Below are 22568 nucleotides of genomic sequence, written 5' to 3'. Positions count from 1 at the left end.
TGTTCCACTCTGCTTAGACCCTGACTCCTCATTCCAGACAGCATCCCCTTGGAGACACCTTCTTCACTACCTTTGGGCTGTGACCCCACCACTATTCTGGGCTACTGTATCACCTTCCACCAGAAACTGCTTTTGTCTCCCTTGCTTTGCTCTGCCTGAAAATTTTAGGGCTGAATTTTTCAAAAAAAGGAAGGAAAAGAGGAAAGCTAGTGGCTAGCAGCAAGATTAAGTAGTAAAAGGAAAATAGGGCCACGGGATGTGAAATCCAGACAAGCTCAAAGAGTAAGCATCTATGTAATAAAGAAGCAAATAAAACCACAATTACCTCCAAGATTTTTAGTGACCTTCATGTTTTTCTTAACCTCTAGAAAGGTCTTAGGAATTAACATTTCTTGATGGAAAGTGAAAAATACCTAGTTTACTAATACCTTCAATTTTATGTCAGTTTCTTTTTCTTTTATGAATTAAAGTAAAATTAAACTTAATGATATTTGTTTACCAATTGTTTGAGGATCAAAGAAATACTAACCAGGACTCATAAGGTACATTTGGGTTAAAGAAGACAGCAAAAGTTAATCTCACAAATCAATTAATTTCTTTATAAAATAACCAAATTTGAAGCATGATTTTTTTTTTGCTTTACAACAGAACCTCCCTCAGCTCCTCCTCATAATGATTAGCAGAGCTAAATCTATTTTATTTTATTAGTAATAAAGTAATAAAATATTAATAAAGTATATTAAATATCTTTTTTCACTTTTATTATAAAAAAGTATACAAATATTTTTTTAATGATTCACTTATTTCAAGAGAGAGAGAGTGAGCACATGTGTGTGCCAGTGAGGAGAGGGGCAAAGGGAGAGAGAGAGAGAAAGAATCTCAAGCAGACTACACACTCAGCCTGGAGCCAGATGTGGGGCTTGATCTCAGGAGCTGAAGAAATGTCAGGGTTTCCAGTAAAACTAATGAGGTGGAAGTCCGAAACATCATTTCCACTAATGTTTCTTGGCAAGAACTTCATCATGAAGATCATGACCCGAGCTGAAACCAAAACTCGGCTGCTCAACCGACTGAGCCACCCAGGCGCCTGGTATACAAATTATTAAAATGAAAATAGCGATTCAGGGGGTCTTTTAAACCATATAATAGTAATTTTTATGAGGAGTGTTGGAATCATGATCTTAGGTAGATCCTCTATCAGAGGCCACATTTGACAATCCTTATACCCTATCTTACATTGGTATGTTGGCAGAGAGAGAGAAGCATCGAAATTGCACACTGCTCAGAAAAAAATTATCAGCTGATTTGCCTTTAGAAGCTCACTTCTCCATTTTCAGGAAATTTCAGGTTGCATTTTTTCACTTTCTCTTGGGAATGTTAGGACTCGTTACTTGCTCATGTCAGTCCCAGTTGGAAAACCATGTAAAATTATTTTAGTCACAGAACTGACTCTGCAGTATAAATATTGGGTATTCACCAAACTGTGTAATATCAGAAACACATGATAAAATTAAAATTCAAGTTACATGACAGTCCAGAGACCACTAAATTGACAGCCACAACATGACAGTGTGATGGAAACCTCTAGCAGTTCACCAGAATCATTATTCCTTTCTTCTTGGGCAAATGAATAGAGTACACTCCGTAGCATCCCATATAGCTATGATTCTATGATGAAGTTCTTGCCAAGAAACGTTAGTGGAAATGATGTTTTGGACTTCCACCTCATTAGTTTTACTGGAAACCCTGGCATTTCTTCTTTCCTGCTGACTGGAATGATGTGACCAGAGTAATCTTGGAAGCTGGGTATTGAAAATGCCAGTACTGTGCTCCAACCAGGCTACTGAATGCCTGGACACAGCTACATATGACCAGGTGTATGTACCTCAAACTGCTATATATAAGTAAACATTTTTTCACATTAAGCCACATCATTGTGGGGTCTTTTGTTACAGCAGCTTGACTTACCCTGACTAATATAATTGTGCTCAATGGACAGAGCAAACGTCACACATTCCTGCATTAGTGATTTCCCATTGGACAGCAGGCTTGCTTAGGAATGGCTCAACAATTTTCGAATCATGTAAGAACAACCATAACTCACCAATGGGAAAAAAACAGCATTTTATGAGCTTCTAAGCAAAAATGCTTTTACCTTATCTTTTCCAAATATGGAGGTTCTGCCATTTTGCTTTAAACCATAAGTCTAGCTAAATGATTCCATTGTCTGACATAATTTGAAGTTTCTTCCTAATATTAAAGTTTCATATAAACATATCTTGACATTTGAAACAAGATGGTGAAGGTCAAGTAGCAAAGGAACAAGTAGGTCCACTAGAAAAGCAGTACAAAAAAAGATACCTTTAAGTAATTGATTGTATTTATAAAACATTTAAATTCATGTTAACGGAAAGTTTCAAGATAATACTATATCACAAAGCCCCCACAATTTTTCTGACAAAGTAAGACAACCAACTCTCAGTATTCAGATGGACTAATATAAAACAAAGAACTTAGTTGACTTTTACAATTTGCACTGAGTGAACTTTCAGTCCTTGTTTCCTGACCTTGAGCTTTCTAGTTGATGTCACACTGCAGTATGCAGAGACTGAAGATCTAGGGATAGGGGAAGGTCACAGAACCATTTTGTCATGAATTATACATAATCTCACACTGACGCTCTATATACCAAAGCTGTTGTGCTTGATGAATTTATAATTGAGACGGAAAGACACTTGAGTATCACTTCCTCCAGGAGGCCGTTTCTAATCCTATCTACCACTGTCATAGTACCTGCCATGCTGTATTGTAATGCACTGTTTAAATGCTGTTATACTGCTATTTGTGAAGACAATTATGCATAAAATATAACTAGCATATGGTAAAGCAATTACAGATAAATTCTTTGTGAGTACATGTCAAAATTTTGTCTCAAGCCTGCTGCAAGGAGGTAATTTCCAGTGAGTCCAGTTCAAAGATTTTTGTTCTACTAGAGGGTTTTGTTTTGTTTTGTTTTCTTTTTAAGAAAGTGTAGATAACATTGATAGATTCAGCCTAAGAAAGGAACATTTGGTTAAAGGCAGCTAAGTTCCTCACAGGACAGACGGTCAACTGTGCAAGTTGAGTCTCAGTTTATCAGGAAATTGCTCAACCCTGTTACCAGAAAAGCTTGGTACTTCCCAGAAGAAACTGTTCCTTACATCAGACAGCAAATTTCTGATCCAGTCTGCCTTATCTTAGGCTTGAGAGATGGTTTTCTAATGGTAAAAAATGATAAATACAAATGGTCATGATAAGAAGAAAAACAGAAAGCCAGGAAGGGAAAATTTAGTGGGTTGTTATGATGGAGAAAGGTCTAAAAATGGTCCTTGAGGAATAAGTGCAGCCTTGGTAGGTGGACATGCCTAGGTAACAAGGGATGGTCTGCAGTTGGCCAGAAGCAGAGCCAGGTAGACAGATAGTGGAAGCTGTGGGTAGAAATATCAGTTGGATTCAAACTGAGGTGGACCATGATGGACAATATAAGATATCTGAATTTTAATCCCTAAAGATATCAAAGCAAGGGCAGGCACAATCCAAGCAATGCCTGAGCTGGGGCAGCAAACAGGAGAGATTAAAGGTGCAGGGGAGACTGGGTGTACCGAGATGCTATGATATTCCCCAGGCATGAAATAATAAGGACCTGAATGAACTGATACAAACAGGAATGGCAAGGAGGAACGATGTCAGGATATCTTGCAAAGGAAAAATGCAGTTTTATTACCTGGTATACAGGGGCAAGAAGTAAAGAATGGCGGTTGTAAACTTTGGTAGAGTAAAAACTCACTGATTTAGATCTCATCTTTTCCCTTCCTTGAACGTTCCCTGGTGAAGACGCTAGTGGACACAGAATGAAGAGGCCAGCAAGGGCAGATGGGAGGAGACAACAGGTGGTTAAATCCAGGTGCCTGAGGCTAAGATGAGGTGAGGGGCAGAAAGGTGGTGCCATTAATGGACAAGAGCTAGTCCTTCAGTTTTGGTTGTTCTCTCATTCCCACTATATTGGGTGGTCCTTGAAGACAGGAACTCTGTTTTTGGCATTTATCATCCAGACTATCCTAAACCCTTGGTTCCCGCATCTCTTCCATCACCCTACTAATGAATAGTTAGCTTATAGCAGAAACTATTTCTAAGAGTCTCGATGCAGAGAAAGGGGGTAAAGGAAGAGCAGGTGAAGGGAAAAGATGTGGTGAGAAATCTGTCACCTTCTTTCATTTTCCCCTCATTTACCATTATGGCTTGTCATTTTGCTGGTCCTTTCAACAAAGACCCTTGTCCCAAGTGGCACAGATTCTCCTTTGAAAGGAGATAAAAGAGCTGCATCTTGAATGCTTGAGAGCAGAAATAAAAAGTAAGGGGAAAGGATGAGATAAGGAAGAAAGAGATAAGAAAGAAGTGACAACAGTGAGGGATGGTAAACTTCATAGGTGGACGAGGTACCACAGCTTGCTGACTCCTATTTGTGGAGGATGGTGTCACCAGTTCTCCACAGAGAATAGGCAGAGTCAATAGGGTGGGCATGAGCATGCACATTAGACATGTCAAGGGTGAGAAAAATTGCTTCATAGTGGAAAAAGAGATGGTGAATTGGCAATGGAGAAGTAGAGATGACAGCACAGAGAAGGGGTGAGGAGAGAGGGAAAAACTAAGGGGAACTTTGGGGGAAATAATAGAGAGCTTAAAGGGATTTTTAAGATCATTGGCAAATAATAGTTTGCAATTTGCTCTGCAATGTTAACCCCTTCCCCCAACACTTCCACAAAAGTCTTGAGTAAAAAAAAATAATAATAAATAAATAAATAAATAAATAAAATTCCCATTTCTTGCTCCTGCCTTTTGGAGTTGACTTCACTTTGAGGGTGTGTTAAAATGCTGAACACAGCTTCCTCTGTGAACCAGGGGCAAGAGAGAAGGCCCATGAGCTCAGGAATCCCAGGATTTCTCCCTCTTCTCCCCTGCTGCTCTCCTCTTCACCATTTCGTAGTGGACTAACGTCAACAGGTGAGTCTCAGGAAGGGAGAGGGCAAAACTCAGATAAAGGAATTTCATTTCTGTCAAGTCACCCCTCAGCAAATGTTGCCTGCAAACCTGCGATTAAAGTATGGTGCTAGGATCTGGGGACAATCTAAGAAATTCAGACTCGCTCTGAGGATGCTCACAATCTACTCAGAGAAAGAAAGAAATGAGCTCTTGACAAGAGAAATGACTGGGGTTCTGCAGGGATCCTTTGAGCATGCAGGCCTGCCCTGCCTTTGCCAGCTGCACCACATGAAAGCGGCCCCACTCTCTCATCTCACACTCCTAGCAGAGCACGCTTGCAGAGCTGTGGCCTCAGAGTCAGAATCCAGAGAGAGGAGGACTCTAGGCAGTCAAATGACCAGGGGTGCTGCAGAAAGCCGATTGTTTACATAGCTCATGTTTTTGTTAGGTTCAGGAAGAGGCTGTTTTCCTAAGTCTGTGGTGCCCCAGGCCTTTCTGACCTTCATCTTCTAGATACGGGCCTGAAATCTCCATTCAAGGTCCCGCCATTTAGTTTTTTCCATACAGCATACGTGCTCTTGGGGGCATCCTTCAATAAGGTTTAATTCAAGGAATCAGATTGAGAACCCAGGAACAAAGCACTCAGTCCAGGGAAAGATGCAAAGACCAAGAAAACTAGGGTTCCTGCTCACCAAGAGCCCACAATGTAATTATAGGGTTGGGAGCAGAAAGGCCCCCAACCAATTGCAAACACATTTGTTAAATTGATAATCCCCCAAATAGCAAATCAACCAACACAAGGGAAGCCGGGGGTGGAGGTCTTCAGCACACGTTTGTTGAGTGGGTGGTAGATGTGGAGTCTGCTCTGCTGTGACACCTTTCATCGTTGAGAGGTATGTCATACTACTTCAGATTTTGCCCCAGTTGGTGCTATGCAAAGTCTTATTTCTCTCAAACTGGTGTTGAGAGAATGCTGCTGCTAATTCTATGAAATCTACAGGTGCATCCTGTTATTGTGATAGAGGGCTGAATTTCTACAGTTTGTAATTTCCACCAGATTTTACTAGATGGGGCGCAGGGGCACCATGGAAAAACTAAATCCACTGTGAATCGAATAACTACCCTCCTCATATGTCTGGTTTCCAAGGAGCCATTTGACTATTGTGAATTGCCCTGCCTCTAAGATACTGGGAGGGAACAGTTGGTTTGAATGAATCAAAAACTGAGCCCTCCATCTGTAACAGGTGAAAGTTGACCCTGCCATCATTTTGCAGCTTCAGATGACTAGTCCTGTTGGATCTCACAGAGATGGCCAGAAAGTTAGGTGCCTTTTCCCTCTTTCCATTTGAGACGTGTATTTGCTAGCTGGATACCAGCAAAAGCTCCCTCATCTCTTCCATCGTGGCTCTAGTTCAGGGATGGATAATCCTCCATCTCATCCTTCACGCCAGCATTGCTCAATTACTAACGGCTGCCTGGAGCAGATCCTGGGGCTGTATTAGAACTAGGGGACTGTCGGGATTTATGTGAAGTGGGCATGCTGTCTCCTCCATCATTCTTCTCCATTGCTTCCAGTTTAGTTTTCTTGAAGTGTAGTCATTTTTCCCTTCCTTTACCCCAAACCTAGAGTCTTCGGAATCCATAATGTCTTTGGATTAAGCCCAGATTCATCAGCCTGGCTTTCAAGATCCTTCCTAATCTGCCCTAACCTAGCTCTTCAACAGGAATTCTCCACTATTCTCCTTCCTGCTGGCTTTGCTACAGACAAATGAGCAATAAACAAAAATCATCAACTGCTCACTAACCTTACTGCAACACGACTTCCTCTTTCCTTAGTTCTCTCTGCTAAATGCCCAAGTCCAAATCTAACTGATTCTTTAAGATACAGCTCAAATGTTACCTCCTAATGGAAATCTCACCTTTTCCCTGTATCCTAGATGTATCCTCATCTCTCCTTTGCATCTCAGTGGCCATGATAATCACTGCCATTGATTAAACACACACTACATGGCAAGCACTGTGTTAAGAATTTCATATGTATTATCTCATTCGTTGCCTTTTCACAGCACCTGGATAAGGCCAGTGCATTATCATAATTTCCAGTTTACAGATGAAGACATTGAGTATCATTGCAGCTATGAAACACCCACAGTCACACGATTAATTAGGGATGGTGTCATGTCTAGATACCTTAAATAGTGTCACTATTCCATCACTCTCAGGGCATTTCCAAATTTATAATGTGTTACATGTCTCTGGAAACATCTGATCATTCCAACCAGACTCTATGTGTTCCTTTTTTTATCTTTTTTAAAAAAAAGATTTCATTTTTTTTGAGAGAGAGAGAGAGGGAGAGTGAGAGAGAATCTGAAGCAGACTCCGCACTGAGCACAGAGCTCAATGCAGGGCTTGATCCTACAACTGCCAAATGATGACCTGAGCTAAAACCAAGAGCCAGATGCTTAACCGATTGAGCCACCCAGGCACCCCTCTACGTGTTTCTAAAGACAGGAAATGCCTCTAAGTCACCTTTTTATTCCTAGTGCCTCATGTACTACTTTGTGCATAACAGGTATTCAGTAAGTATCTGCTGAATGAATGATTACATGGAGAGTCCTTTTAGAGCTCTGGTTTGGGAGACAAGATCAATATGGTATTAGCCTTAACTGGTTTTCATTAGAGGTTTTACTTTAAGGAACTAGATTTGAGGAGAAATCATTTGATTGTGTGTATCTGAGTCCACAATTATGCAATAGGCTACAAAGGGTTTGATGGTACTCACACCTTCAGTTTTAGTAAGAAAGATGGTCAGTATCCCTTAGGCATGAATCCAGAGAATTGGTTGCAATTAGCTCTCTGATGTAAGCTCCTTTGTTTTAGGAACAGAGTGTGTTCTCTTTGGCTCTAGACCTGCTCTCCTTAAGAGCCAATGGATCTCCAGAAACTGAGCGGGTAAGAATGGAGAAATAATATTTTGCTTACTTAATGTTCTGAGCAACTTTACCCTTTCATGAAAACTCACAACTTTCCCTACAATTATTTCTAGCAACTTCTAGTTTCAGAGCTTGAGAAAAGGAAATGAAACAAAACAAAAAATAAAGAAAAATGGTAAGCAAAATCAAAACCAAAGACATTCTGGGTCATGGGGCAAGAGGATTATTTTATGATAGGCAAATTTTGTATTCAATATGAACCTGGAGGATTAAAACAGAACAAAGAAAAAACATAGAAGTGACATTAGCAAGTTGTTAAATTCGTGAAATCCAAAAATCTATTCCATCAGTCATGACCAGATGGGGTATTAACAATACCTCGAATTGGTGAAATACATTTCTTCTTGAAAAAGCTCAAAACTTTTTGTTTGAGTTATTTCCTTTTTTTTTCTCCCCAATCTGTTGTGGAATATTCTGTTTCTTGTTGATAAATGAAGATATTGAGATCTGTTGAGATTAGGTTGATTTCATCCATGCTGTAAACAAGGACTAAATCCTACTTTTCTCACTTCTCTGTCTTTTTCTGATAAAACTCACATCTCCTGTTATTACCAATATTTCCTCATGTTGGTAACTTATCTGTTTTATACAAAGAAAGAAATTCTTCATCTTCTGATGAGCTCATTTTTGGTACTCTGTTTCCACTACAATTTATGTGCCAGCCACATGGCACTGGCATTATAGCAGAAACAAAGCAGAAAATCTTTGCTGTTATTGTGGTGCTTAAGTTCTGGTGAAGCAGATAGACAATAAGCAAGCAAACGAATAGATAGTGTAGTGTTTCATGGGGTAGGTGTTACAAAGAAAACTAATACAGGTAAGTAAAGTATGCCAGAATGGCACTGGACAGGATGCTACTTGAGGTGGGGAGGTCAAGAAAAGCCCATCTGAAGAGGCGACACTTGTCCAGAGTCCTGGGTAAGTGAAGGGAACAGCCATGTAGATATTCGGAAGAACAGGATCCCAGTGGCAGCATGAGCTTGGTGTTCTAGGATCAACAATCTGGCTAGTGTGAGTGAACAAGCCAGAGGACAGAGGAAAGAGATGCAGATTAAAAAAGTAGGGAGGGGCTGAACCATTTAAGGATTTGTAGACCAGGTCAGGAGTTGGGGATATTATTCTGAATTGATAGAAGCTATGAGAAAGCCGAGAGTGAAGGAGCAAAGTGATCAGATTATTGCAGTTGTCCAAGTGGACAGACTGTGGTGGCTTGGCCTGACATGATAGCGGTGGAACTGGTGAGAAGTGTCCATTTGGGGTATCTATTTTCAAAGGAGCACTCACAGAACTTGCTTGATAGATTGGGTCAGGGACATAAGGAAAATAGAAGAATCAAGTATGACTCAGATCTTTGGCTTGAATACTCAGTGAAAGATGTCGCCATTTACTAAGAGAGGCAAGATGAGTGGAAGATGGCTCTGGGTTATGAGGGACGGGTGAAGCCAAGAATTCTATTCTGGCCATGGTAATTGGTGTTGAAGTGAATGTTGTGTAGGTGAGAGATAAACAACTTTTGATAAAAAATTTGAACTGTAGTTGGCATACAATATTGTATTAGTTTGAGGCATACAATATAGTGATTCAACAATTCTATACATTACAAAATGCTCACTACTATAACCGTGGTCACCATCTGCCATCATACAAGGTTAGTGCAGTATTATTGACTGTATTCCCTATGCCATGCTTTCCATCCCCATAACTATTTTTGTAACTTGAAGTTTGTACCTCTTAGTCCCCTTCACCTATTTCACCTATCCCCACCTCCTCCCCTTTGGCAACCACCAGTTTGGTCTCTATATTTGTGAGTCTGTTTCTGTTCCCCACCCCCATTGGTTTGTTTGTTCATTTCTTTTGTTTTTGTTTTTGTATTTTTTTTTTAGATTCCACCTATGAGTGGGATCATATGGTGTTTTTCTTTCTCTGTGTGACTTATTTCACTTAATATCCTCTAGGCCCATCCATTTGTGAACAGCAAGATGTCATTCTTTTTAATGGCTGAGCAATGTTCCATTAAATGTAACACACACACACACTCACACACACCCTGTATCTTCTTTATCCATTCATCTATAGATGGATATTTAGGTTGCTTCCGTATCTTTCTATTGTAAATAATACTACAATACACATGAGGGTGTATATATCCCTTCAAATTAGTGTTTTTGTTTTCTTTGAGTAACTATCCAGAAGTAGAATTACTGGATTATATGATATTTCTATCTTTAAGTTTTTGAGGGACTTCAATACTGTTTTCCACAGTGACTGCACCAGGTTACATTCCCATTAACAATGCACAAGGATTCTCTCTCTCTTTTTTTTTTTTTTTTAGGATTCTCTTTTCTCTATATCCTCACCAACGCTTGTTCGTTCTTTCTTTCTTTCTTTCTTTCTTTCTTTCTTTCTTTCTTTCTTTCTTTCTTTCTTTCTTCTTCTTCCTTCCTTCCTTCCTTCCTTCTTCTTTTCTTTTCTTTTCTTTTCTTTCTTTCTTTCGTTCTCTTTCTTTTGATACTAGTGACTAGTGTGAGGTGATATTTCATTGTGGTTTAATTTGCATTTCCATGATGATTGGTGATGTTGAGCATCTTTTCATGTGTCTGTTAGCCATTTGTATGTCTTCCTTGAAAAATTTCTATTTGGGTCTTTTAATTTTTAATCAGATTATTTAGTTTTTGTTTTGTTGTGGTGTTGAAATGTATGAGTTCTTTTTATATTTTGGATATCAACCTCTTATTGGATATACCATTTCCAAATATTTTCTCAGTAAGTTGCCTTTTCATTTTATTGATGGTCTCCTTTGCTGTGCAAAAGGTTTTTAGTTGATATAGTCCCAAATGTTTAGTTTTGGATTTGTTTCTTTGCCTGAGGAGACAGGTCCAGAAAAAAATATTGCAAAGGCTGATAACCAAGTGTTTTCTTTTAGGAGTTTTATGATTTCAGGTATTATGTTTAGGTCTTTAATCCATTTGAGTTTATTTTTGTGTATGGTGTAAGAAAGTGGTCCAGTTTCATTCTTTTGTATGTACCTGACCAGTTTTCCCAACAATATTTTTTGAAGAGACTTCTTGTCCTCATTGTATGCTTTAGCTTCCTTTGTCATAGATCCATTGATAGATAACTCATTTGAAAAATCATGCTCTAAAGGAAAACAAAGAATAAACCAGTAGCTGGAAGGCATTGTGGGGGCTAGTGAGTTGATTTTTTTGTGGATTTTATTTCTTGAAGTGGTTTTAGGTTCACAGAAAACTTGAGTAGTAGGTACAGAGATGTCCTATTTACCCCTTGCCCACTTCCCCCCCACACAACCTCCTCCACTATCAACATCCTCCACTAGAGTGGTACATTTGTTACAACTGGTGAACTTACAATGACATGTCATCCTCACTCAGAGTCCATAGTTAATATTAGGGTTCACTGTCAGGGTTGTAAATTCTGGGGATTTGGACAAATGTATAATGATATGCTCTGCCTATTCATGCCTTCCTTCCCCCTAGACCCTGGCAATTATTGACTTTTTAAAAATGATTTTGTTTTCTAAGAAGAAAGTCATTATAGTATAGTAGTATGCTGATGAAAATGTGGGAGAGAGAGAGAGAAAGAGAGAGAGAATTGTAGGCACAATGTTTTCGAGTAAGAGAAAGACCAGAGGATTCGATGTTTTGACCAAAAAAACCAGCCTGAGATATCAGCATAGATAGTGCTTCCATAACAAGTAGGAAATAGTGAATAATGGGGCAGAGGTAGGTCTGCTGATAAATATAGTGGTGAGAGGTAAGATGAGTCTTCTGATTTCTTAATTTTCTCAGTGAAATGAAAGAAACAAGGTTGTCACTTGAGAAAAAGGGGAAGTCAAGGAATGTTAGAGGAGACAGCTCAGTCAACAGGTTTTATTGAGCAACTACTATGTGCCAGTCACCATTTGGGGGCTCAGGGAAAGCAATAGTGAACAAAATCATGTCTGTGCCTTCTTAGAACTTACATTGTAGTAGATTCAAGAAGATGTGAGAGGTGAGAATGGGTATTAGCCAGTTTTGCTGCAATAATAAATGACCCAAATCTTCAACGGCTTACAACAAAAACAGTTTAAATCTCACCCATGCCAAATGTCAGCTGAGGGTCATGCACACCTCTGCCTCACTGTCTGCTCTACTCCAGACAGCGAGGAGACTAGAACTCTTCTCAGTCTTGTTCCTCTTCATTTGCAGATGTCAATTAGAAAATCAGCCCCTGTTTGGCAGGTGTCAACCTTGTGACACAAGGAATCAAGCAAGAGAGTTTACAGAAACATAGAGTAGTTTCTAGAGCTTTCTGAGTGCAGCATGCATTCCATTCCATCAGCCAAAGCAAGTCACATGGCCCAGCATGACACCAGTGGGATGGGAAGGTAAAGTCTTCCCACAAGAGACAACACAACTCATGAGACAGAGGGCAGGTAGAAATAGAGAACCCTCCACCTGGATGGGGAGTGCTTTTCTATTTTCACTCTGTCTAGGCATAGCGGTAGCCATTTGGACCACTTGTAAATCTATACATTCAGCCTCAGTGTTCCCCCTTAGCTACAGAGCGATACATCAGGCTGCCTTTGAGAGACTTGCCCAGGTCCTATAAATCTCTCAAACTCAACACTTCGCAAGCTGAACTCTATCTTTCCCTTCAGTCATTTCCCTGGATTCTCCATCTCCTTCAGAGATGTCAGATCCTCAGCGTCTCTCTCCTTGACTATAATCCTGAGCTTCAGACTTACCTTCCATCTTGTATGCAACCATCTAAAAATAGGAATCTCATTATAGGATCATCTCTATTACTTGGAAATAAATCCCCAAATCCTTAGCCCAGCCTCCAAAGACATTTGTCATGTAGCCTCATTTCTTGCCACACTCTTCTCAGCAAGCAGCTACACCAACTACCTAGTCCCCAAAGTTCTTTGGGTGTGTCACACCACGCCATATCTTCATGACTCTTCTCATGTTCTGGAAGAACTCTGCCTGAGAAGGCCCTCCACCTCTTGTCTTTCAAAGTCAGCTTGTCTTTCTCCTTCTTTGAAGTTTTTATGACTTTCACTCCCAATAGAGTACACCATTCTCTTCCGTACGTGTTGTGAACTTGTTGTTATCATCTATAAAACATTTTGTGCTTGCTTGTTTATATGTCTATCTCCTTGTTTTGGGGGGTTGTTGGGTGATCCTGCCCTTCTCTGGCCTCATGTTTTCACTTGGAGGATCTTCTGCTGGACTGTACAGTCAGCCTCTCTTCCCACTCCTGACTTACTCCTCTCCATGGAGGAGGACTGACCTACCTGATTGGTGGGTGACATCCACTGGCCTCTGTTTCTCAATTGAGTGGAGCTAATCTACTGCAAGTTCAAAAGCACTAGAGATTCACTCTTGTTCTATTACCATTCCCTGAGCCAACAGTCTTGGGAAGTGGGTCTACTCTGCAGCCATCTTGAGAAGCCAGGAATCTTTTTTTTTTTTTTACCCCCAGCTTTATTGAGATATAATTGACATACACATTGTGTAAGTTTAAGGCATACAACGTGTTAATTTGGTGCACTTAAATATTGTAAAAATGATTACCACTGTGCGGTTAGCTAATACCTTCATCGTGTCACATAATTACCTTTTTTTTTCCCCTGTGGTGAGAACACTTAAGATCTCTCACGTAGCAACTTTTGAGTATGTAATACAGTATTATTAACTATAATCACCATGCTGTTCATTGGATCCACAAAACTTATTCATCTTATGACTAGAAGTGTGTGCCCTTTGGCCAAAAAACTCCCCACTTCCCCTTCCCCCAAGCCTCTGGTTACCACCGCTCTGCTGTTTCTAGTTCAGGTTTCTGAGATTTCACATATAAGTGAGATCACTCAGTATATTTTTCTTTCTCTGGCTGACTTACTTCCCTTGGCACAATGTCCTCAAAGTCCATCCATGTCACAATGTCAGGATGTGAAGCTAGCAATCTTGGGAAGTCTGATCTCTGGACACAAACTTCTCCTTGGATGGACTCTTGGGAGTCCAAGGACTGCCAACTCATGTGTAAATTTGGATGATAAGTCTAGAGGCATTTTCTCCAGTCCTTATGTCAGTAACAATGTTGACATTCTGATACCGGTAAGTCCCTGTCCTTCTTTTTTGTTTTCCTTTTTTCCTTTCTTCCTTCTTCCTTCTCTTTTTTTTCCTTTCTTCCTTCCTTTTTTCTTTCTCCTTTCTTTCTCTCTCCCTCTTTCTGTCTCTCTCTCTCTTCCTTCCTACCTTCCTTACTTTCTTTAATTGTGAGCCCAGGAGAGAAAGAGAAGGTTATTATCAATACATTGCCTAAAATGCCAACATCCCTTCTAGGGAGAAGTACCCTTCCTATCTCATTCCTCTTTGAATTCTAAATGCCTTGTACATGTCCAGGCACATAACAGAACCTTGGTAAATATTTGTTAAATACGTATTTACTGGAGTATAATTTCAGTGCATGTAACATTAAAATTCGTTAAGTCTTAAATGTGTAGCCTGATGAATTTCAAGCCACATACACACTCTGGTAACCACTACCCCAATTGTTATAGAATTTCCATCCCTCTAGGAAATGTCCTTCTGCTTATTGCCAATCAATGTCTCCTTTCTGCTAGAAAAAAAAACACTTTTCTGATTTCATTAACCATACCCTAATTTTGTTTGTTTTTTCACTTCATGTAACTGGAACCATATAGTGTGTATTTTTTTGGCAGGAAGGGGAATTGGCTTCTTTCACTCAGCATGATGTTTTTGAGATTCATTTATGTCATCCCATATATCAGTAGGTTTTTCTTTTTGTATTACTGTGTAGTATTCCATCATATAAATATACCAAAATGTTTATTCACTCTTGTATTGATGAGCATTTGGGGTTATTTTCAGGTTTTGATTATATGAATAAATCTCCTGTGAAAATTGTTGTACTTTTTTTTTTTTGTAAACACCTACACTCAGTTCTCTCTGGTATATGCAGGAGTGAATTCCTGGGTCGTTGGTTGGTGTATGTTGACTGTATGAAACTGCCAAACAATTGAATACTGCCAGGAAGTATGAGTAAAGCCCCTAGGAACATCTTTGTATACAGCTTTTTGTGGATACACATACAATTATCTTGGGTATGTACATGCAAGTGGAATAATTAAGTCATGTGGTAGGTGTATGTTACCTTTATTTGAAACTGCCAAACACTTTTCCAAATTGACTGTTTTATACTCCTGCTAGCAATGGTTGTATACTCATATACTCACCAACACCCAGTACTGTCTGTCTTTTTCAACTTTATTAATTTTTAAAGATTCATTTATTCATTTGAGAGAGAGAGAGAGAGGGGGACATGAGTGGAGGAAGGGACAGAGGGAGAGAAGCTTCAAACAGAGCCCCCAAATGCACTTCAGTCTCACTACATTGAGATCATGACTTGAGATGAAACCAAGAGTAGGCCATTCAACTGATTGAGTCATCCAGGCACCCCTGCCTTTTTTAATTTTAGATATTCTGCTGGGCTTAATTTGCATTTAATGATTGTTAATAATAACATCTATTCTAATTACTTCATTCTTTCACATATCACTTTATTAATTTCACATTTCATTGTGGCTTTGATTTACATTTTCCTAATGCAATAATAATATTGAGGATATTTTCATATATTTATTGGCTATTTGGATATCTTTTGTCAGGTGTCTAAAATCTTTAGCCCATTTTTTAAAGTTGGGTGTTTTGTATTTTTTAAAAAAATAATTATTATGAATTCTTTATATATTCTGCATAATAATGAATCATTTGACATATATATATATCTCAGATATATATCTATGTTAGATGTATATATGTCAGGTATATAGATACTGGTGGCAAATATTTTTCCCAGTCTGTGGCTTTCACTTTCTAAATGGTTGCTGAATAAATTGAAACATGTTTTTAATTGAGAGAGAACAGTTATTTAAGAAAACAGTAAAAAATACCATATTGGAAAGAGAAATAAATCTCCTTTAAAGGGAAGAATTACCTTGATAATTTTTAAAGAAGATTTTATTTATTTACTTGAGAGAGAGAGAGAGAGAGAGAGAGACAAAGCATGAGCGGGGGGAGGAGGCAGAGAGAGAAGGAGAAGCAGACTCCCCACCGAGCAGGGAGCCTGAAGAGAGGCTTGATCCTGGGACCCTGGGATCATGACCCAAGCTGAAGGCAGATGCCCAACTGACTGAGCCACCCAGGCTCCCTGTCTGTTGTTTTTTTTAATGATGTTTCTATATCTGATTTTCTTAGCACAGACATCACAGCCAGATAAAGTTTACAGTGAGTATGACCTTCACTGGATACATCGGCAGAATGGGTGGTTATTGTCATATTCCAGTGTTTTGCCATCTTGGGTGGTTCTTAGAATTATCTGGGGAATCTTAAAGTCATTTTTAATATCAAGGCCCTGCACTTGGAGTTTCAGACTCAACCAGTGTAGGATGTGGCTGGGGCACTGATAGGTTTTATAAAATTTCCAAGTAATTTTCAATTGTAGCCTGCATTGAGAAGCATGGTTTAAATGGTTACTAAGATTTGAGATTAAGAGTTTGGTAGTAGAGGAGGCGCCTGGGTGATTCATTCACTTAAAGCAGATGACTCTTGGATCAAGCCCTGTGTGGGGCCTCACACTCTGTGGGGAGTCTGCCTGTGGATTCTCTTTCCCTCTTCCTGTCCCTCTGTCCCTCCTCCTACTCACATATGCTCTCTCTCTCCCCTAAAATAAGTAAATCTTTTTTTAAAAACAGTTTTGGAAGTAGCGGGGGCATATGGTTTGATGTTTGAGAGTAACAGTAGGGGCCTTCTCAAAGATAGAGTGTCTTATGGAATATTTAGTTTCATATAACAGAAATCCAGTCAAGTAAGCAGAAAGAGGAGAGAGAGAGAGACAGACAGAGAGAGAGAAGGAGAGTATTTATGGAAAGATATTGGGTACATCACAGAATCCAAGGAAAGCTGAACTAAGCCTCAAGAACTGGTGACTTTGTAGGAAAGTATGGACTGTCGGTCTAATGGTCCAGAATTAGAGGACTTCCCATCAGTACTCAGTCTTCTCATCCATTGATTCACATCCACCAGAGATCATCTGACTGGCCATACACAGCCAATGAATTGAATTTCCTTAAGGGCAAAGGTCCATTCCTGGTCCAACCAACTGTGCCAAAGCGCCATGGCCATATAATATGGTTATGGCTACAGGAATTCATTTGTGTGTGTGTGTGTGTGTGTGTGTGTGTGTGTGTGTGTGTTGGGGGCATAGTTCCCAAAGATAGTGAGTCTGGGCTGAGTAGGCATGCAAAAAAGAATAAGGACAACCCAGAAATATAAAAGGAAGAATATGGATGGAAAGAATGAAATAATTAGAATATGTGTTGTTATCAGCAACTCTTGAGTCTGTTTGATGAATTTTTACTGAAATTTTACAATCTCAACTTAGCTTCTTTCTGTCTTAAAGCATACTTCTCTAAGCCTATATTTCTTTCAATTATTTTGAGCAGAGAAAACCTAAACTAACCGAATAACTGTGATAAAAACATAGATGAGAATTCAAACTGCTGCAAAATAATATATTTATACATACATCAAAAACCCACTGTGATGATTTGTTTCCTGTTTTGTATTACTTGTTCCCCTGTTCGTTTATGCACACTTCTTCCTCACTCTAGCCCATCAGTATGAAATGTAAGATCTACATTTTTGTTGAATAAAAGAGGCATTCATACACATAACCTGTTTCAAGGCTCTGACACTGTTGCAGAGGGAAGTTTGAAAGAAGAGAATGGACACTGGTTGCATCATGTTAGTGGAAAGCAAAGCAAAGTCTGGAGCCCCTTTCTCAAGTTGCAGGGACTGCGATTAACTTAAGGGGGTGGTCACTGTTCAATAAATGCTTATTGAAATAAGTAAATTATTGGAATAAATGTTTATCGGAATATTTAACTCCTTGGGCTGATGGAGTGAAAAGTAGAGGGCCAAGAATGAGACTAATGACAGCCATATTGCTCTGCAGTTCTTTACGTGTGGCTATAGATCAAGAATGGCAATGAGAGTGCCTTCTGATTGATAATGATGGTGATGACAGGACAGGTGTCACTTCAGACATTTGATATCTGTCCCATCTCTGTACCCTATCTATGCATTTCTAGATAGGCATGTAGTATTCTACTTATTTAACCCAGTCGCTGTCAAATATTTTGTAAAGCATGAAAACTTTCCTCTCTTTTTGAAACAAATGTATTAAATGAGTAAAGCCAATGATAAAACTGACAAAATCAGAGTCACTCTGGTTGAAGTGGAGGTGGGGGACCCCAAGGGCTCCCACTAGGCCTTTCCCTAGCTCCCCACTCCCCAGTAGGCCCAGGGCCTCGAGATGTCATCATGGAACCCTGTGTACAGTAGGACCTTTTGAAAATCTAACACAGTTGGTTGGCTTGGTAAAGAATGCAGAAGCAACTGTTGAAGATCAACTGATAGGTACTTAGGATTAGAATATAACATTCAAAATAATATTGAATCAAATGCTTGATTCAAAGAAGCAGGCTTCTGGAGAGATGAGAAGGACTAGTATAACATGTCAAGAGGTTAGAGATCTGCATGAACATTTATCACCTTGAAAACAGAAGCAACCAAGAAGTAATTTGAGAGAAGATTTAAGAAAACCACATTCCTAACATAAATTGCAGAATGTGGAGTTTAGATAATTCTTTTTTTTTAAAGATTCTAAAAAAAATAAAAAATAAAGATTCTATTTATGTATTCATGAGAGACACAGAGAGAGAGAGGCAGGCTCCATGCAGGGAGCCTGATGTGGGACTCGATCCTGGGACTCCAGGATCACACCCTGGGCTGAAAGAAAGCGCTCAACCACTGAGCCACCCAGGCGTCCCAAGTTAGATAATTCTGATAAAGGAATATCTTTTAGAGTTTCCACAATTCAAAAAAAAGAAAAACTCAATGAGATAAATGATGTAATTAGGTCCTTTATGTCAGCAATTTGCAAACTTTAGAATGCATCAGAATCACCTGAAGGGCTTGTTACAACACAGATCGATGGGCCTCATCTCCAGTCCAAGGACTGGAGAATTTGCATTATCCTGGGAACTACACTTAGAGAATCTTGGCTCTACATTATTCTAATGGAGAAGAAGAAAGAAATGAGTAATAGTAGACATAGAAGGAATTTGGAGTGGGGGGGGCATAACCATATTCCTATTTATTTTCCTGGAATTTGTGATAACCATAAAGAGAAAGCCTGGAAGCAATCAGACACATACATTTACCTTTAGAAAAGAATGTTGCAGGAGTTCACAAAAAGGCGGGCAGCATCAGGCGACATAAGACTTGGAGTAGAAAGATGGCCTGAGAAAGTTGGAAAGCCAAGACATTTCATTTCTGCTAGTATAATTGCAAGTAATGATGCCAGTGAGAGAGGAAATTAAATAACTTAAATGAGATTCTGAAAAACTAGGATTTCAAAAGTGCATGATAGAGAGGTAAAAGCAACGGTGAATGCAAGATGAGCCACGGGTCCTTTTAATAGCACAGTAAAGCTAAAATCCAAATGGAGCTGAAATTTGAAAGAAAAGACAAAGTACAGCCACAACAGCTTTGCCATGAACAGTTAATAGTACAGAGACTACAGAGAGCCTAATTCTCCTTGCTTTCGTTTTGTTGTTGTTGTTGTTGTCGTTGTTGTTGTTGTTGTTCATGAACATAGCTTTTTGTATTTTTAAGAGGAAGAGATTGTTGGATAACACCTAACATCTCTTAACACAGTAACATTTTCTGGAATCCAGCAAGAGCTAATAAAGAAAATTGCAAAGCAGTTTCACAAATCTTTAACAAGTCATGGTTATTTCACTAGCAAGATATGATGTCATGGGCAGATTAAAATTATTGTGTCTTATTTCCTAGATTCATACCATTTATTTCATTTTCTCATCTGACTGCGTAGTCAGTATTTCCCAAGACAATCAACAACAGTGATATCAACAACAGTGATAAGAGTGGGCATACCTGTCCAATTCCTAGATTTTGATGAGAGATTTTTAGTATTTCATCATTCAATATAATAGTTTATTATTTTTAGTAAGTTTTCTTTGCATATTCAGTTATTTTTTACCATTTGGTCTACTTTTTGTCCATTGTAAATGATTGTGACCTTTAAACATCTAATATGCAGACCTAGACGGTGCCTGAGTGAACCAACGGTTTTTCATTTGAATGAAATGCTCAACTGAGAAGATGAGCTATGATGCTGTCTAAAGGTACGTCTCAAAGCTTTCTAAGAGCTATTACATGGAAGAGGAATTAGTCTTATTCTAAAAAGACTCTCAGATAGAACAAGTGCTATAAAGCAGAAGCAAAAAACAATATGGATTTTTGTTGCACATAAGAATTTTTCTAGAAGTCACTACTGTCCAGGTATAGACAGTTTCTGGATACTGTTTCTGGCTCCTGGAAGTACTGGGTGGAAATTACTCTCTTTCCTCCCCACGTCACTGCCTTTTCCTCAAGAGAGCGGTATGATTTCCTGATTGGCCAAATGTCAAGAGTCTAGTAGAGGCTGTTTATGTTCTATATTTCTGTGTAAAATAGGTAGCATGTTGTCTTCAACAGTACATGGCAGGCCTCTCCCTCACAGGGTTGGGCAGGAGTCTGTTTTACACACCCAATCCTCCCCATGTGTATCACAAGGCCTAGGCCTAGACCTACCACCCACTACAACCTAGTTTTACCTTAGTAAAGCTAATATTTTGGTCCCTGTGTTCCTTCTTATAGGTGTTCTGGTCATCAATTTCGATGCAGAGGGCATGGGGCTAGGTGGTTCTCTCCATCAATAAGCAATTCTCTGATACCTGGTGGGTGTCCTACAAATTCAACTCAATTCTGATCCTGCCAACCCAGAGATAGTGTCAGCTCCGGCAGGTTAAATGTTCAGTCCTGCGAGACTGACCCCACCCCCCGCCCCTGCCTTGTAGACACCAACCACAAACCCAGGCTGCTACCTATACTTCAGACCAACTGGCTACAAACTGGAGGTTCTGACAACCCCCTCCACCTCAGGATACCCATTACAAGTCGAGGCTGTTACCTATACTTCTGACTGACTGGCTATAGATCACAGGTTCCAAAGATGCCTTTCTTGAGTTTGTTTAATTTGCTAGATTGGCTCACAGGACCCAGGGAAATATTTTACTTACTAGATCACCAATTTATTATTAAAGGATGTACACTTAGAAACAGGCAGATTGAAGAGATGCACGGAGCAAGGTATGGGGAAAGGGCGTGGAGCTAACATGCTCTCTGAGCGTGCCCCTCTCCCTGAATCTCCACCTGTTCACAAACTGGGAGCTCTCTTAACCCTGTCCTTTTGGGTTTTTATGAAAGTTCCATTACAGAGGTGTGGTTGTTAAATCATTAGCCATCGGTGATTGAATTCAACCTGCAGGCCCTCTCTTCTCTCTAGAGGTCAAGGGGAGGAGTGGGAACTGAAAATTTCCACCCTCAGATCACATGGTTGGTTCCCCTGGTTACCAGTCTCCATCAACAGGTGCTTTCAGAAAGACACCTCATTAATGTAACAGCATTGACGGATCACTCTCATCACTTAGGAGATTCCAAAGGCTTTAGAAACTCTATACCAGAAATAGGGATGAAGACCAGATATATATTTCTTACCCTAAGTCACAAAATCACACTTCTTTTATTTCTCAACAGGTTCAGAACCCGGAGGGGAAAGAGAGTAAATTGATTAGCACCGTGAAATCTCGATGTTGTGGGTACCATAGAAAAGATCCAAGCATTGAATATGGCGATGGGGCCTATAGTTTCTTTCAGCCCTCTGACTGTATGACTCTGTAACGACTGTTCAATTTCATTCCCTTCTCTCACATGAGAAAGCAGAGTTGTGTAGGAGTCATTTGTGGCCTTTGACAGGAGAATGACCCCAATCAGGTTTGAAAAATATGGTTCAGATTTGCTTTTTTTTTTTCTCTCTCTCTCTCTAGGATAATATTCAGGTCCAGCAAACAAAATGTCTCTTCTTAGAGCAGGGAAGACCAACCATCACAGAAGAGAGAAGTCAGTGGATGGACATGGATTAAATTCTGTTTTTCAACTTTTTTTGGTAATAGAAACTATGTTTTTGCTTCAGGAAGAAGTCTTAGATATGAAGGAAATGAAAGGAAGGGAGGAGGGATACCCATGAAAAAAACAAGAAATTCACCAGTACTTCTTGTTCTGTTTCTCTGAAGGTCACAATTACAGATATTTTGATAAAGACATCCTCTTTAATGCTTGTGGTCTTTTCACATGATGGGGAAAATACAGTTTGCGCTGTTTATTCAGAGCTGTCACCTTACCTTGAAATGTAGCAGAAGGTAGGAGGTTGGGGAAACAGAAGAAAAGGTTTTTCATTTTCCCCAAGACCATCTTCATCATTTTTTTCCTTTTTTTTTTCATAATTTTTCTAACCACACCTGAATGTGTCCTCTGTACTTTGCATCTTGATTTTCATGCTCGCTGT

The 22568-nt window shown here is 39.5% G+C and overlaps 1 long non-coding RNA gene across 2 annotated transcripts; it reads left to right on the top strand.

Annotated features, from left to right (window-relative positions):
• The first annotated feature begins 1957 nt into the window (after positions 1-1957).
• Positions 1958-22324, top strand: LOC112659016 (uncharacterized). Of its 2 annotated transcripts, XR_004813841.2 has the most exons (5): positions 1958-5040; positions 7900-7971; positions 14997-15138; positions 20223-20307; positions 22051-22324. It is a non-coding gene; the product is annotated as an uncharacterized LOC112659016 (long non-coding RNA). The 2 variants fall into 2 exon arrangements; XR_003136112.3 differs by lacking the exons at positions 1958-5040; positions 7900-7971 and adding an exon at positions 11031-14128.
• Positions 22325-22568: the final 244 nt, after the last annotated feature.

The sequence above is a fragment of the Canis lupus genome, chromosome 2 (genome assembly GCF_003254725.2).
Source record: "Canis lupus dingo isolate Sandy chromosome 2, ASM325472v2, whole genome shotgun sequence".
Taxonomy (NCBI): domain Eukaryota; kingdom Metazoa; phylum Chordata; class Mammalia; order Carnivora; family Canidae; genus Canis; species Canis lupus.
This window is presented reverse-complemented; position numbering and strand designations above follow the sequence as displayed.